The sequence below is a fragment of the Callorhinchus milii genome, unplaced genomic scaffold (assembly GCF_018977255.1).
Source record: "Callorhinchus milii isolate IMCB2004 unplaced genomic scaffold, IMCB_Cmil_1.0 Scaffold2, whole genome shotgun sequence".
NCBI lineage: Eukaryota > Metazoa > Chordata > Chondrichthyes > Chimaeriformes > Callorhinchidae > Callorhinchus > Callorhinchus milii.
Window position 1 is genome coordinate 46,136,584 of NW_024704743.1, and position 12,737 is coordinate 46,149,320.

A 12,737-nucleotide genomic window follows, 5' to 3' on the forward strand; every position below is an offset into this window, starting at 1 on the left:
GCCAGCAGGTTGCATGTTGAGTTTAGAGATGGCATCAGAAGAGATGAGTGCTGCACTTAGAGAATTATTACACACAAGAATGTTAAATGCAAATTGTAACAATGGGGAGCATTGCCGATGTGATGATAAACCATCAGTTAACTATTGAAGTTACTAACATCTGTGATTTCAGTGTTTTCAGGAGAAAGTGAAAAGGAAAGAGCACATTTGTATAGATGTAGCAAATTTAATTTTATCGCTGTTAAATGTAATTCTTTTTAAGTCACATGACTATAGCACTCGTTTATTTTTCTGGTAGCAACTGTTTTATTTTGGTGGAAACATTTCATCTCCCTGTCCCTTCTCCCCACTCTGCGCTGTCTCCTCTAACCCCCTGCAGTCTCCATGCCTGGAGGCTGATTGCTCTGCCTCCAGTCTCGGCGTGTGTGTTACGGCTGCTGCCCACGACCCGAACTGCTCCAAGATGCCCCCATCCCTGTCCTCTACCCTGCATCACTCTCGCTTTGTCCTCCTCTCCCTCCGTCCTCGTTGCCTTGTATCCCCACTTGACCATCCCACAGCCTTCCTCTGCTCCAGACTGAGAATCCTCCGTCAGACTCACTGTGGCACTCACCATTGGCTGTCCAGCAGCAGATACATTGACTGCCCCATCTCTCATCATTGCCGTAAGGCTCACTGGCCCTAGACCCTAGGGGCTAACCTCTCCTCCCTCATCCATATTTCCATCCTCCCTGCCAATCCATCCCCTCTTGTCTCGCACATTCTTCTGCCAACCACCCCCGATAAACTAGCCCTACAAAATGTCTGCTCCCCTTCCAACAAGCCCTTGCCGTCTACGACCTCATTGTTGATGGAAACATTGATATCCTGACCCTCACAGAAACCTGGATCACCCCAGGCGACAGCTTCCCCTGAACTGACGCCACAACACCCGGCTATACCTTCCACCATACCCCACAACATAAACACCGTGCTAGCGATGTGGCTCATTTCCCAAGTCCTCACTTGCCCTATCCCTCTACTCCTCCGGTTCATTCCCCTCCTTCGAGCACCTGACCCTCTAACATCCCTTCAATTTTTCCCTAAAAATCCCCCTTGTTTATTGTCCCCCCAAACCCTCCCCCACCTTTGTCTTTGACATCTCCTCCCTCCTAGCTTCCCTCTGCCTCTGTTCTGAATGCCTCCTCATCCAAGGCGACTTCAATGAACACTTCACCATCTCTTGCTCTATCTCCACTGACTTCTCCTCACCCCTCTTATCTTACCACCTCTCCTTCCACATCCACTCTGCCACCCACGTTCATGGCCACCCTCTTGCCCTGGTTATTACCTGGGGCTTCAGCTTCTCAGACCTCACCATCACCAACAAAGCCATCTCGGACCATTACTTAATTTCCTTTAACTCCTCCCCACCCCCACCCAATCCACCTCCATCTCGTACTGTCACTGGAAAAAAATAACCCCCTCCATCTCCGCTGCCCTGGAGTCATCTGAACTCCTCCCCTTCTGGGTTTCCTCCTGCACCGACCTATCCTCCTTGGTCACTTTCCTCTACAACTCCACCTCCGCCTCTCTTGATGCCCTTACCATCCTCACCTCCTGAACTGCCTCCTACTCACACAAGTCATCCGTCACCTTCGCTCCCTTAAGGCTCAAGTGCAGGCCGCTCAAATCTAATTTAACGGTACATTCGCCGATCTGGCTGGACCACATCAAAACTTAGAGCTCTGTCCTCACTCCCACCCTCGCTATCCTCCACTGGCTCCCCATCCCCCAGAGGATCGAATTCAAGATCCGCACCCTCACCTACAAGGCCATTCACGGCCTTGCTCCCTCCTACCTCTCTGACCTACTATCCCACTACCTACCTGCCTGTACCCTCCGTTCCTCTGGCTCCGGTCTGCTCCACATCCCCCGCCCCAACCGCCCTACCATCGGTGGCCGGGCCTTCAGCCTCTCAGCCCCTAGGCTCTGGAACTCTATCCCCCAGTGCCTTCGCCGCCTCCTCCCTTTCCTAGCTTCAAGGCCGGTCTAAAGACCTTTCTCTTTGACTGTGCTTTCAGCTCCCCTCTCAACTCTCTACCCCCTCCTCGCTCCCTCCCTTCCCTCCCCTCACCCTGACCATTTCCCCCCTGCTCGGGTCCTGACCCAACTGTACAGCGCCTTGGGACGTCCTCCCGACGTGAAAGGCGCTCTATAAATGGAATCTTGTTGTTCACTAAATCATCCTTCTACAATAAAGCCTTGGAGGCCATGGACAACCCAGGCTCCTCTTCTCCACCACAAACTGGCTCTTTTGCTCATGCTCTCATGCCTCACCCATCCTCTTCTCCAACTCCAACTGCGAGGAGATGCTGGACTTCCTAAAGACGAAAATTGAGTGGATCCACTCAGCCGCCTCTACCCTTCCAACCGCTACCAACTGCCCTTCCCTCCGCATCTCCCCCTCACACCCAGGCTCCTACCCATTCCTCCCTCCACACCTTCGAACCCGTCTCCCGTTTTTCCCTCACCACAATTATAACCCACATGAAACCCACCACCTGCTCCCTCAACCCCGTCCCTACCCCTCTTTTTATCGCCCAGCTCCACCTCCTTGCTACTCTACTTGCAAACGTAATCAACTTCTCCTTGTCCAGTGGCACCATTCCCACCCCTTAAAAATAACCATCATAACCCCTATCCGCAAAACACCTTTCTTGGACCCATCTCTGCTCTCAAATTACTGCCCCATCTCCAAACTCTCTTTCCATTCCAAGATTCTGAATGAATTGTTGCTACCCAACCTTGTTCCTTCCTCTCCTGCCACTCCCTGTATGAACCCCTCCAATCGGACTACCGTTCTCCCCACAGCACAGAAACAGCGTTGGCTAAAGTGACAAATGACATCTTGTCAATCTGTGACCAGGACTCCCTCTGTCTCCTCGTGCTCCTTGACCTCTTTGCTGCTTTGGCACAGTTGACCATTCTATCCTCCTCCACTGTCTCTCCTCTCATCTCAATCTTCATGGTTCTGTCCCTGACTGGTTCAGATCCTAACTTTCACACAGTCTCCACTTTGTCTCCACAAACGGCTTCTCTTCCAGCCTCCCCCTATTGTCTTGTGAAGTTCCTCAGGGCTCTCTCCTTGGTCCTCTCCTCTTCAACTTGTACATGCTCCCTCTTGGTGAAATCATCTGCAGATATGGGGTCAACTTCCACATGTATGCGGATGACACCTAACTATATCTCTCCACCTCCACCTTCAACTCCATGACCACTGCTGTCCTGACAGAATGTCTGTCAGACATGAAGTCCTGGGTGAGAGCCAACTTTCTACAGTTGAACATCAACAAGACCGAGGCTCTCCTGATTGGCTCCCGGCAGTGCCTCCACACCTCAGGCACTGACAGCATCACCATCCACCGATTCACACTCCACCTTACTAAGCCAGTCCGGAATTTGGTGTCTTGTTTGACCATCAACTGTCCTTTCTACCACCACCACCACCACCAACAACAACAACAAGATTCCATTTATAGAGCGCCTTTCACGTCGGGAGGATGTCCCAAGGCACCTTCAAGGCCTTCCATTGCTTTGTTCCTTCCTACCTCTGTGACCTGCTAACTCCATATCAACCTATCTGCTCCCTCTGCTCAGCAGGCTCTGGCCTGCTCCAGGACCCTGCCCCACCCGCCCCACCATCGGCGGTCGGGCCTTCAGCCTTTCTGCTTCCACCCAATGGAACTCCATCCCTCACTCCCTTCGTCTTGCTCACTCCCTTTCCTCCTTAAATCACATCTCAAAATCCTCTTCTTCGACTGCGCATTCGGCCACCCTCTACCCTCCACCCGCCCTGCCCTCCAAACCCCTTGATCCCAACCTCTTGTTCTGGTCCAAATTCCTGACCATTACCTTGGGACATCTTCCCGACGTGAAAAACACTATAAAAATGTAATTTGTTGTTGTTGTTGATCAGCTACCTCAGGAGAGACCTGAAATAAGACTAGGGATATTATTGGTCTGTATGGCACAGGACCACAATAGGCAGTTGAGACGAGTATTTTTATCTTTCAAAAAATCAGCTATACAATCCAAATCAGTTATTCAACCAAGTTATACCCATGAACATTAGTGTGTGAATCCTATGGTTAATGGTGTTTTTCTGTTGCAAGACAAATCAAATGTGAAATTGATCAAATGTACAAATATGATGGAACATGTTTTGCGGTAAAACTGGGTGTAAAGCACGTTTTGTTCATGTCCCTTGTAATATTTATGGTTTTGCGTTCATACTTTAAGTTCTACTCTACGGATGGGGCTGAATCCACATCAGACTCTTTCACATCCAGGTGCTGTCACACTAATGAAGCATCTTAATAAACTGATCCAGGCTTAAAAGTCAACAAGGGCCGGTGATTCTTGTGTACAGTAAGGAAATGTTGATGCATTTTGCAGAATCACTATATGCACCATTTTCCTAATGACTGTAGAAGTAGGTGCCCTGGAACAGAAAAATCCTTTTGGTGGGGAAGGGAAGCCTCCACACTATCACAGGTGGCATGAGACGAGTGTCAGAGTCTGTGAGATTCCGACTCTCAGGGAAACGGTGTGCAACAAAGTGTTATGGTAGTGTGTCATTTCTGAAATGAAGTGCATAGTTTAAACCTGGAGGAAGTTCTACTTCTACATGGATGATGTCAGAAAAACTTTCATTAAAAGTAAAAAGTATCCAAGTTCTGTCAAAAAGGAAGGCTTGCTGGTCTGTCAGTGATTCAAGTATCAGGCCACCAAGAGTCTACTGATATTCCATTGTCAAGTGCATCACCTTGAAGCCATCTCAGCCCCCAAAGACTTGCCTCCTCATAAGGAGGATGGTCACTAGCTTGTTATTAGACATCTGACAAGCATAGATTTCACCCCTTGCTGCATGGAGAGGAGGTACCATGAACTTGTTTTTAATCTGCATGTTGAACATTTCCACCAGCCTCCTGCCCACAGTCTTGATACACGCCCTTAGCCATTGTGTCTTAATTCCACCACCTGAAGGTATGAAAGTCTTTGTATACAAATCAGAGAAGGGGCAGAGACATCAATATATACGTGTATTCATAAACCCAGATCCCAGGTAACTCATTTCAGTACCTGTCATCTCAAGTCTCAGAGTTTCCTCATTTAACAAACATCTTCTTTCACCATGGTAGAAGGTTTATTTAAGCATACCATATTTACTCAACACCAACTGCTTAATCCAGATCCTCACATGGGGGGGGGGGGGCTTTGCATAGAGACATGTCCAGATGTAAACCAGATCCTTTTTTTCAACACCTGCTTCCTCCTTAACCACAAATCCATCTCCCCATTTGGTCCTTGGCTTCACTAGTGGATTGAAGGAAGTCCCACAATTGCATGTACACAGGAGCTTGGAATCATGAAGGAGAACTGTTTGGACACATGTCTTATACACCACAAACTTAACCTGCACTGAGGCTTTACTATCATTGAAGAGAGACAAGAATCATCAAAATGCCTTATGTCTTTTCTCAGCATGATCCTGAAGGATAATATCCAAGCAAAAGCTGTTGACCACCACAACCCTCAGATATCGATATGAATCAACATTTATTTGTCAGGGAGAGTGTTGAAGGAGTGGAAGGTGATGATTTTGAATCCAAGAACAGCTCTTAGTGGTAGGTAATTTATCAGTATGTCAATCTATGCTCCTAAATATATTTACATCTCCACAGACTGTGTTATACACAAGTTTTGCATTGCACCCATAAATGGGATTAGTGTGTTGTGACATGATAAGCTAGCAATATTTTCTAGTATGGAAATGCATACCATATGCATTTTTACTGATAATTCTCCTTCTACTCTCTCCACAGTACAAGGCAACCCCAGTAGAGGCTTGAATTTGAGGACAAAACAATGACCGTCGCACTTCAAACAAACACCAGGCCAGAAACATGCACCTGGGGACATGTAACTAGTGTTAAGCACTGGATGAGTCACCAGGCATGGGGGAAGCTGGGGGAGCAGATGACAAAGGGCAGCTCAGGGGGTTGATAATTGAAAGTGAGGAGCATGAGGGTCAGGATCGCACTTTCAAAAAGGAGACTAAGTACTGCACAAGAGCCATATTCAAGTGCTACCTTTCAAAATTCTTAAGACTCCAGGAGGTGGACTGGACAGTAAGGAGAAGGCATGTAATGCCATCTCCCAAATAAGTAAAGTTGGGGACCATTGGTAGTCTGCAATAGACTATTATGCATTATGCATTCCATTGACTGAGTAAAAGCATCTCCTAGAAAAGTTCCCTCTGCTGTTGTATTAGGCTCTGACTTCCAGAAGCAGTTGGAACTAGTTTTTACCCTGTTGGAGAACTGTTGCGGTGAAACATGCCAGAGAGGCTCAGAAATATCAATGTTCCTCAGTCCTGCATTTGAGATCAGTGGAGTTTGTGTAACAGATTGCTACTCCTGGTGGCATAGTATATCAACACACTTAAATCACCTGTTCAGGTAGATCTGGATAAGTAACATAGACAATTAGAGCTTTTTCTTTGATTATGGAGTCTTAGGGTCGGTAGAAGATAAGGGCAGTGGACATTCTGTACCACCCCAGCTTTTCTTTTGGTAAAGTGCCCATAGTACTACTCCTTCAACAAGCATTGTACACTGTCAGATACTTCCACAATAGCCAAAGAGAAGTTCACGGTGCATGAACACAGTGCAGTGATTGCTTACACCACTGAACCTTCATGGCAGTCAAAATCATGCACAGTTTATTGCATTGTAAATGTTTGCGTTCTTTAAAAAGGTGATGGATCATTGATGGAACAACATACAAAGAGAAGTTATTGTGATGGCAGCAAAATGAAAAACATTCTGAGGGAAGAACTGCATCTTAATTATTGTTGAGTACTTTTTAGAATAAATGGTGACAATTTTATGAAAAGAACTGGATTGGTAAGATTTTTCCAAACTTGACCAGTGGCTCATCCTCAGTTGTGGTGCTGGTTCCTCAATTGCACAATAATTTCTTAACACAATATCTGTAGCATATTATACAGCACAACAAAAAGATTGCTACATTTCATGAACAATGTAAAGCAAGCCCTGAACCTTTCTTTCAAGGTTAGATACATAGAATTGGCAGCAATGTTACAAATATCAAACTAGAATGCACCTGAGCTAATCACTGACAAATGAAGTTCAGACAAAATGCAAGGACCTTTAAATATGCAGTAAAAATAGGCACATGAACTTGCCCGGGAAAGCTGAAAGAGATCTAGGGGTATTAGTTGACCCATTGCTCTCCATATCAAAACAGTGTGAGGCATTATTGAATGAGGCAAACAGGATGCAGGGCTGTATTGCCAAATCAGTTCAATTCAGATTCCCAGATGTCATGTGGTGTTATAGTCAGGCCACACCTGGAGCACTGTGTGAAGCTCTGGTCACTGCAATATAAAGGTACTGGCAAAACCCTGCAGACAATGCACAGGAGGAGAGCAACATGGACGAGTTCCTTTTTTTCAGAGGAATGAACAATAAGCTAGGGCTCTTCAGCCTTGAAAAAAGACATCTCAGTGGTGAACTTATTTCCACAATCTCATTGCCCTCTGCATGAAGTAATTCCTCTTAAATTCTGTTTTAGATCCCCCAGTCGCTATCCTATATTTGTGTCCCCTGGTTGCGGATTCCCCAACCAGTCTAAACAGTCTATTTTTGCTAACCTTATCAAACCCTTTGATAATTTTAAACACCTCTATGAGGTCTCTAGCAAAAAATGACCTAACCCAACCAGTAACCTGTCAGCACTGGCCTCATCCTCATAAATCTACTCTGTATTCTTTCCATTGCCCACAAAATACACACTCTAGAATATATTCATGTGAAGTGCTTTGAAACCTCTCAATCACATGTTAAAGTGGTATATCAAATGCAAGGATTGTTATTACTTTGCCCAATATCTTTAAGAATTTAGTCACAGACTGGATTGAGAACTTTTTATACTGAGTTGTGCTGCTCACCAAGAGGCTCACAAGGAATTTCTAGAACCTAATGAGACCTAAACCCCACACTTGTCAGATGTCTAATAATAATAGATGAACATTTGACAATAATAAATGAGGAGTATAGGTGGGGGGGTTGGTATGAGGGATCTCTTTGGGATGGGCTGTCTCTAAGTTGGCTTGCCTGGGAAAGGCATTTTGGAATGTAGTCGATCCTCTGCGCCTAATACTTTCCAGGATTAGGTGAGCAGGGTGTACACCTCGAGGACAGAATCTGCACTCCAGACAAAGGGAAATTTCCATGCGTGTAGAATTCTCAATTTGGATACTCTTTAACTGTAGTGACTCCCAGCTGATCAAGCAAAAAGTTATTTCAGGAAGTGTAGTACCCTTTGCAGTCTTTATAGCAAACCAATAAAAGAGGCAGACTAATGATGGTTTAAAACTGATTTTTTTTGTTTGTAGACACAAATGCATATGACAAATAAAACATAAAACAAAAACAGTGTAAGTACTTCTAACTTCATTCTGACTATTCTCACTTTTTTTTGCAAAATGTAACAGACCCTATGTTCAAAGCTGGAGTTTCAATCTTTTCCTTTCTTAAAGCAGATTTCACTGTAAACTGAATTGTATTTCAACAACTTCTCCTCGGTTATAGTCAGAGAGATGATATTTCCCTTGAATTCTATGTCAATCAAGAAATTCCTACTGCTGCATCCTCCATCGAGCGATTGTCTGTATTTGAATATTGAAGTGTTTTTCAAAGATGGGAAACTTCATGAAACAGATTATAAAGGTGAAATAAGCAACGGAGCTAGCTACATTAAATGGAAATACAATAGAAAGAAAAGAATAATTCAACACATCCTTAGAAGATGTGCTGGTTCACAGGCAGCAACCAGCCACGCTCTCTTCCCACATAGGCTGGGACTGTGACATATGTAGAAGGTTTTTGAAAGCAAACAAGACTTCCTTTTGTGGCAGCAAGGTTCCAGAAAGTTCAGTGAGGTCAATGATCAATTAATCTGGACAATTGATGCCAGAACACCAGAAGAACTTCCTTCTCTTTCAAATTGTGACATGAGATCTTTAACATTCACCTCAATATGAAAATTGGACCACAGTTTCACATCTCAGCCAATCTCCGACAATGTCACAGACCCCAGTATTAGACTGGAGTATTACATTAAGAACTCAAGTCCTGATGAGGTCGGAGTTCTACCGAGCCAAGTTGACACACAGTAGATCTAATGTTGCGATATAATTCACATGTGCCTTCAAAGTAAATTAAAAGCAACAGGGAAAATACGCAATTGTTTTTATTTATATCTATTATCATCAGATTTATTCAGATTAAAAATATCCTTGTTACTAGTTTACACAGCAATGCTCAAAAATATATTAAAAACATTTTCATTAAAATACAGTGATCCTGTTTATGTGGTAGGTAATCTCCTGACATAACCGCAATAACAAAACGCTGTTAACTACCTCTCCAAAGCACTTAATAACTGATGTCACCTAAGTGGAAAACCTTCTCATTGTATTTTATAACTGATTGAAAACAGTAACCAATTGAATACAAAAATGCAGGTCTCTGTGTGAGTGGTGTACTCGGTGGAATAAAATAGTTTGTTTATGTGAAATGTAATTTTACTCAAAGCATTTTTATATTTTTGGTCAACTTTGTAAGTATGATTTTTGATGTTCTCTTTTATTCCAATTAAAATTAGGTAAGGAACAATAGCACAAAATCCAACTGTATTAGTATCCTAATGTATTTCGTACCACAGTAGTTGGATTGGACTACACTCATTTATATCAATTCAGTGTTTTTCTGTTCACGTAGGACATAATTTCTGTTGGGAGTTGATTAGTTTATGCTGTTTAGGCTGTGTTATTCAGTACCTTTCCTGTGATGATTTTAGCAGGTAAGTTTCTGTCTCGTGCATAAAAAACTGCTTTAAAGTCAGAAACCCTCAACTCTGGGAATACTTGGGCATATATAGGTCATGTTTCCTTGCTGAACTTTTCATCCAATTGAAGACTAACCAACTTTTTGATCCGTCAATTGAGAAATCCAGGAAAATGTGGATGAGTTTGATGGAGCGATTGACTTCTTATTGCAGGCTCATTATGTTTCAGAGTCTTTTGCTTTTGTTATTGACCATTTGTGGGCATTGACCAGTTTCTGGGACATTGTTTTCTGAAGAGACTCTGTCTTTGTTGATTCAGAGACTTGTGTTCTTTTGTTCTGATCAGCATGGGGGTGAAGTGGTTCAATTTGCCTGGGGTAAGATATAAAGGGATTTTTCTCTTTTGCTGTCCCCTTCAACATTACCAGTTGGAATCTCACATGATGTTCATAAAAAAAGCAATGGTGATTACCATAAAATGTCAGTTGCATCACGTGAAGTCTGATGATCTGAAATATCTTTTCTTCTCCCGAAAAACGTTGACTCGTACCAGGGTATAATTCAACAGACACCAGCCGCCCACTGATAGCTTGACCCATTGGCTGTTCTTCAGTTGTGAGAATAGACAGCAGGTGTCAGCGAGCTATTTGACCGTGGGAGTGATGACAGCTAAACCTGATCCTGTCCTCACTTGATGCCCACACACACACATTTATTTCAGCATAGTCACTCAGAGGCAGGAAATCCTGGCTGATTTCTTCCCCCCCCAGCCATTCCCTTTTCTCTAAAACACAGGCTAATTGACACGTCACCACAACCATGCTATCTGGGCTGACATTTCAATATTTACTTTCTTTATTCATTGTCAAGAGAAAAGGTAAAATGATCATGCAGCCGTGGGTGTATTGGCAACAGCAACCTAGCTGCTGTTCACCAATAGGAACAGCTAATACAAAGTCTGTAGTGCCTTTCATTAATGTAATCTGTTAGCTAATAGAGGTGCTGAATTCAGCTGTAAAGTGTTTTTCTCAGGTATAAATTTAGGTATGACTAATTATTTTTTTGTTTATATCAAGTGCGGTATTCAAATTTAACAGCCATTGATTTTTCTTCACTGTTCCTGTTCTCAGTACAACTTTGGAAATAATGTCAAAGGTACTGTGATTTGAAAATACTCAATCTGCTACAATCTGCTTTGTGAAATGCCATTCAGAGTTCACAGCTCAGTAACTCTTACTTTGTACTGATCATGAAACATTATTCGCTGTGAGCAAAGAGTTATTGTTACAGGAAGTCTCCTCATTATTAAAATTATCCTGGTTCACTTTAAGTTGTAATTTCGGTATCACAGACAGCTTCCGAATAGCAATCTAATATTAATACCCAGTTTACTAAAAATACGTAAACTCAGGCCGATGCTATCTCCTGGTGCAGGCAGTCCAGAATGATTTCAGTTTCCATCCTGAAGCAGATTTGAACATATTTTCTCAATGGTCAAAGCTCTGCTGGAATCCCGTTCAATCTGTAAATGTCTGAGGTGTTAATACTATCAAACAAGAAAAGGGACTCTCTCCAGTTTTTAAATGATAGTATAAATGGGATAATAATAAATAACAATCCTTGCATTTGTTACAGCTCCTTGTTATGTTGGCGAGAAGTTCTCAACATGCTTTACAGGATGTACTGTAAAGTGGAGTGACTGACAGTGTTGTAGGTGAGTGGAGCAGCTAATTTGAGGCAAATATGTTCCACAACAACCATGGTGTGAAGGACCAAATTTATCTGTGGGATTGTTGGCTTGAACACCAGGAGAAACTCCCTTCTCTTTTCAAAAAAATGCCAAGAGATCTTTAATGTCAATCGAAACAGTGAGACGGAACCTCGGTTTAATACCTCATTTGAAAGGTCGCACCTGTGACAATGCAACACCCACCCAGTACTACACTGGAGTGTCAGCCTAAACCGTCAGCTCAAAGTCATCATGTCAGGCTTGCACCCACAACGTTTAGCTGTCAACTGAGTTAGATGTGATGAAGGAATAGTTTTGTCAGCATAGTGCAGAGTAGTTTTAAAAGCAGTGAGGTTGTGTAATTCATACTGATGTAAGGAGAATGCTGCAATTTAAGGTATTGTTTCCAAACATATCTGGTTGTTTGGAAACAATACCTTAAATTGTAGGTTTGGGGGTGAAAACTTTTTCTGTGATAAGATAACACAATGGATTTTTCACGCCCAGATTTCAGCTTTCTTTCCTTGCTCTGACTCTGTAGCTCCACATATAAATCAGACTCTATTGGTTTTTCTCAATGACAGAGTGTTGTGGTTTTGTGAATTTATTTTCTGCATACACTTAAACCTAGTTCACGCAGATTTTATGAGTGCATTCAATTGGTCTGCAACATTCAAAGGAAAATGACAGAAAAAGGCAAGTTGGCTGCATCTCCAAGTGATCTGTTCATGAAGTATAAAAGCAGTCAGCAACAATGAACTTATGTTCGTGCTCATGCGCAACATTTTTCACATGCCCCAAACAATATTAGCATTTACACATGCAGCAAAAGAGCATTAGCTTGTTGCAAATTACAGCAGTGAGCCTGTTCTCAGGCTCTGGCAGCATCAACCTCCATGGTTGCACACTTCAACTCACCAAGCCAGTCAGGAACCTAGGTGTCTTGTTTGACCCTCAACTGTCTTCCCCACATCCGAGCCATGACCCGCTCTGCCTTCCCTCACCTCTGTAATATCGCCCGACTCCGCCACTCCCTCATCCCTCAGGTCGCTGAAACTCTTGTTCATGCTCTCATCGCCTCCAGGCTCCA

The 12,737-nt window shown here is 43.5% G+C and overlaps 1 protein-coding gene and 1 long non-coding RNA gene across 2 annotated transcripts in view; both read left to right on the top strand.

Annotated features, from left to right (window-relative positions):
* The window catches only part of LOC103187487 (RNA-binding motif, single-stranded-interacting protein 3), a 565,148-nt gene that overhangs the window by 42,971 nt on the left and 509,440 nt on the right, over positions 1 to 12,737 (top strand). The window lies entirely within an intron of this gene.
* Positions 5,253 to 6,865, top strand: LOC121848104. The gene is made up of 2 exons (XR_006084837.1): positions 5,253 to 5,669; positions 5,868 to 6,865. It is a non-coding gene; the product is annotated as an uncharacterized LOC121848104 (long non-coding RNA).